The 5636-nt window shown below is 37.6% G+C and overlaps 1 pseudogene; it reads right to left on the bottom strand.

The window, feature by feature from the left end:
- Nucleotides 1-4487: 4487 nt before the first annotated feature.
- LOC110307213 (olfactory receptor 1468-like) lies at nt 4488-5423 on the bottom strand (annotated as a pseudogene).
- Between the last annotated feature and the right edge of the window lie 213 nt (nt 5424-5636).

Raw genomic sequence — 5636 nt, 5'->3', positions numbered from 1 at the left:
CCTATCTCCTTGTACTAAGGTCAAATCTAAGTGGATCAAGGAACTTCACATAAAACCAGAGATACTGAAACTTATAGAGGATAAAGTGGGGAAAAGCCTTGAAGATATGGGCACAGGGCAAAGATTCCTAAATAGAATAGCAATGGCGTGTGCTGTAAGATCGAGAATTGACAAATGGGACCTCATGAAACTGCAAAGCTTCTGCAAGGCAAAAGATAGTGTCAATAAGACAAAAAGACCACCAACAGATTGGGAAAGGATCTTTATCCATCCTAAGTCAGATAAGGGACTAATATCCAATATATATAAAGAACTCAAGAGGGTGAACTCCAGAAAATCTAATAATCCCATTAAAAAATGGGGCTCAGAACTGAACGAAGAATTCTCACCTGAGGAGTACTGAATGGCAGAGAAGTACCTCAAAAAATGTTCAACATCCTTAATCATCAGGGAAATGCAAATCACAGAAGTGGATGCTCGCAGTCAGCTTGTGAATGGATCACAGGGCCCCCAATAGAGGAGCTGGAGAAAGTACCCAAGGAGCTGAAGGGATCCGCAACCCTATGGGTGGAACAACATTATGAACTAACCAGTACCCTGGAGCTCTTGACTCTAGCTGCATATGTATCAAAAGATGGCCTAGTCGGCCATCATTGGAAAGAGATGCCCATTGGACATGCAAACTTTATATGCCCCAGTACAGGGGAACGCCAGGGCCAATAAAATGGGAATGGGTGGGTAGGGAAGTAGGGGGGAGGGTATGGGGGACTCTTGGAATAGCATTGGAAATGTAATTGAGGAAAAGATGTAATTAAAATATATATAAAAAATAAAATAAAATAACTGTTCTATGAATTAAAAAAAAGAAATATCAATCAATAACTACTTTGTTATTAACTTTTTATAAGCACTAAACCTTTTTTCTCACATAGACAAATCCATTTCAATACATCAGAAAATGCTTGAAAACAAAGATAGTACCAAAATTCTATATCATGACATTTTCTTCTATCAATATTTGTCCAAATAAAGCACATTTTTTCTATAATAGGCATAATAAAGACTAATAGGAACTGATAATAGCAATTAGTTATAATAATTTACCACATAAAGCCATGCACATGATGTTCTTATGAGACCCTATCACTTCAGTGTAATACTAGATCTCTCATCCAAATATGCTTTATGCTGTATTTCTGAAACTTTGTTTTAGTTTAAAATCATCAGGGGAGATTTTAAATATATGTACAGGTCTTCTCTTAGGAATGGTGCTTCAATTTTTCTGCAGAACCTCATGACATGATAATTTAAATGTAGCTCATTCCTGTAATTACTGCAATTGACTTTACATGGCTGTTAATTAAAACTATAAAATCTGAATAGAAAGATAAAAATAAATATTTGAGTAAAACACTTGGTGGTTTTTACTCACATTAAAGTTTAGAGACACCACATTATATGATTATTAGGGTAACTCCAGATGGGATCTTGTAGTTTCATGAGTCTTAGGGATATGAAGCTGTTGTCTCATCCACATAGCATCACATATGAACTTTCTCACTTGTGATTCCTAGTCACACTTAATACCTGAGATGGGGTCTTCTCAGGTACAAGGGAAACCAACTTATGACAAATGGTGAGTATTTCAGGGGATATTATCCCCCTTAATATCAGAAGATAAGTTGCAAGTTTAAAAATTATTAATAACCATTCTTTTGTTTTATATTTATTTAGTGAGAGTTTTGCTAGCATCTATGCATGCAGTCCATGTTAATGTTTACTATTTATGCAAGTCAGAAAATGGCATCATATACCTTGGAGATGGAGTTTGGATTATTATGAGGCATAATGTAAGGGAACTGGGCAGCAAATCCAGTTCCCTTGCAAGCCCAACAAATATTCCCAACTACTGATCCTTCTCTCTAGCCAACAATAATACCCATATCCATTCTAATTAGGATAAGGTGGAATCTTGAGGTAGTTTTAGTTTATATTTCCTTAATGGCTAATGATGATGAACATGACTTAAAGTATGTAATAGTTATTAATAGGACTTGTTTTGAAATATCAATTCAATTTCAGCGGCAATAATTTATTTATTTCATTCCTTATTAACTGAAAATAACTATTCTTTGACAATTTCAAACACGTGTGCAATGTATTCTTGTCATATCCACCCTACAATATCTTCAACTTCATGTCTTATTTTTTATACCCACTGAGTCTATTGCTGATTACATGTACGTGGGGGTAGGGAATATACCCTGAAGTATGGGTACCCTACCAGTGGTTAAAAAAAAAAGATAGCTGACTCCTACCTAGCAGAGAAGTTGGGTCTCACCATCTTTCTGTGCTTAAATGTTGACTGACTTGATCTTGTCCACACAACCATATTGTTTTGAGTTCATGAGTGTAATGGCCCTGCCACAGCAAAAGGATACACTTTTGCTTCAGTGCTACCCATTTTCTGGCTCCTACAATTTTTCTGCATGCTCTTCTGTGATGGTTCTTTAGCCTTGTGAGAGGGAAGTAAGATACAGGTATTTTCAATTATGGCTAAACACTCTACAGTCACTTATTCTTTACAGAGACAATTTTAAGACTCTGCATAAATCTTTGTTCACTGAGAACAAGAAGTTTCTCCATTAATGGATGAGAGATGTACTAGTCTATAAGTATAATGGTAAGTATTTATAATGCAGTTTGTCATGATGTCCATTTAGCAATATAACAGTAGTAGGTTTTGACCTAGGACTTAGGGTTTCACCAGCCATGGATTCTTGGCCATGAATTAGGCCTGAGTCTCTTCCTGGCCAGTGGGCCTTAAATCCAATCAGAAATCTGTTGGTTACTTCCATAACCTTTTGGCAAGTATTGCACCAATGCCATATCTCACTAGATATATCATTCTCATAGCTTTCAGGCGTCATATGTAAATACAGAATTTTGAAGGCTAAATAAAAATTAAAAGCAATTTTAAAAACCTGAATTTTGTACTGCTTCCTTCTTCTTTCCATGGTTTTGGGGAAATAACTTTACATGGCTGCTGGGCAATAATTTTAAGAAAAGAAAAATGGCACAAATGACACTGAATTGCAATAGGATCACAAAAGTTTGTTCAGGGTAACAACAATCCAGAAAAATCAACACAAAAATAAAAATAAAAGGGAAGATTAATAGATGAACTGATGTAAAAGTGTAGGAAGAAAGCAGAAGGCATTAGAAAAAGATTGTGTTTGGATGCTATGAAGTATCAGAGCTAGAAAGACAAATAGGGTATGTATTCATTTATAAATGTATATTAGCTGTTAAGTAAATGATAAACTACAATCCACAGAACCAGATAGGTTCTGTAAATAAGATGGATGGTTATAGTGTTTATCTAAGGAAGGGGAAATAATAGAGTATGAGAGTGGACTGTGGACAGATGAGAGAGAAGTGGGAGGGATCTGGTGGAAAGGGAGGAATGAGAGGAGAGAGTACAGGGAAGGACATCTGTAACTTGGGGTCATATATGGGAATTTGTGGAAATCTAGTGCACTGGAAACTTCCTGGAATCCCTAAGGGTGACCCTAGTGAGAACTAGTGATGGAAGCTACAGAGTCTAAACTGGCCATCTTTATAACCAGGCAATGTTCTCAGCAGCAGATTGGTACAGTTGCAGAGATGTATATCTAGAGATTATGCAGAGAGATTGTGTGTAAGTTAGAGGTCTGCATTTGATCCCACCTCTCATAGATAAGAGAAATCCATGGAAGAGGTGGAGGAAAGATTATAGAAATCAGAGGGTGTTGATAACACTATGGGATCATGCCCCCACCATATCAACTAAGCAAACTCACATGGGCTTACAGATACTGAAATGAAGCCAGGGTGTCTGCATGGGTCTGCACCAGGGCCTTTGAGTATAGGTTAGGGTTGTTAGCTTGCTATTTTGTGGGATCTGAACAATAGGCTGATCTTTGCCTCCTTTGCCTGCTCTTGAGATTCCTTTTCTCCTATTTGAATTGCTGTGTCCAGGTTAATATAAAGGCTTTCACCTTGTATTATTGTATTTTTGTTTTGTCAAGTTTGGCTGTTGTCCCTTGGAGGCCAGTTTTTTTCTAAAGAAGAAATGGAGAGGGAACTGATCCAGGGGAAATGGAAGTTGGGGGGTGGCCAGGAATAGTAGAGCAAAGGGAAAGTATGGTTAGTTTGTACTGAATGTGAGAAGAATCATTTCATTTCTCAATTAAGAAATATAATGTAAGAAATGAAAATCTGACACAACAGTGACTGTTATCTAATGCTTTTTAAGAATCACCTGTGCAAGACAGGAGATGGCATCACTGGCTCACTAAGGTCACTTTACCTAACTGAGCTACTTTGCAAAACACACTTTGGTAGATGCAACATTATGTAATATATCTCATTGTAGGGATATATTGTGTGATATTAATATCAATATAATTGTGAGGTAAATTTATGTATAAATACCAGTATTGTCATTATAAAGATATTTTCTTCTTGCAAAGGACTCTAATCAGGGCCTCTTTCATATCTTTGTTCCTCAGGCTGTAGATGAACGGATTCAGCATGGGAGTCACCACTGTGTACATCATAGCCATGACAGTGTCCTTCACAGTAGAGTTATTAGATGATGGGCAAAAGTAGAGACCAATAATTGTCCCATAGAACAGTGAGACCACAGACAGGTGGGAGCCACAGGTGGAAAAGACCTTGGCTATGCCCCTTGTAGTTGAAAACTTTAGAATGGAGCAGACAATTTGTACTTAGGAAACAAAAATGAGTAAGAATGGGATTACAGTATCAAGCCCTCCGAAGATAAATATCATTACTTCATTAATGTAAATGTCAGAGCAGGCCAACTTGAGCACGGCAGATAGGTCACAGAAAAAGTGGGGGATCACATTGTCCTCACAGAATGACAATCTTGCCAAGAGTAGGGTGTGTAACATGGAATACAGAATGGTAAATACACAGGAGAGAACTACCAGAGACACACAGAGCTTAGGGATCATGATGCGAGTGTAATGAAGAGGAAAACAGATTGCTACATAGCGGTCATAGGCCATGACCACAAGAAGAACATTCTCCATGTTTGCAAAAACCATGAAAAAGTACATTTGTGTCAGACAGCCGGCATAGGAGATAGATGTGTCCTGGCTTTACATGTCCTGAAGCAACTTGGGCATTGTGACAGAGGAAAAGCAAAGATCAGAGAATGACAAGGTGCTGAGAAACAAGTACATGGGTGTGTGGAGATGGGAGTCCAGAAGAATGAGGATGATGATGATGAGGTTCCCCAGGACGGTGGTGAGGTACATGGACAGGAACAGGGTAAAGAACAGTTTCTGGTGCTGTGGGGGGATGGGCAGGCCGAGGAGGAGGAACTGGGAGATGACAGTTTGGTTCTTTATCATTCTTTTTCTCCAGTATCCTAGTGAGAAAATATCAGTATCACTGTAAACTCTAAATAAAAATTAATACATATCCAGGTAATATATTTTATAGCAGTGGGTCTAACAGTCATAGTGACTATAATGTCAAAACTCCAAATGTCTGTCATCATTACAGTCATTAATAATGTTTCTCAACTTTTCTATAAGAGATTGATTTATATCTTTCCCCCTTTT

The sequence above is a fragment of the Mus caroli genome, unplaced genomic scaffold, assembly GCF_978045245.1.
Source record: "Mus caroli unplaced genomic scaffold, Mus_caroli_1 scaffold_13, whole genome shotgun sequence".
Taxonomy (NCBI): Eukaryota; Metazoa; Chordata; class Mammalia; order Rodentia; family Muridae; genus Mus; species Mus caroli.
This window is presented reverse-complemented; position numbering and strand designations above follow the sequence as displayed.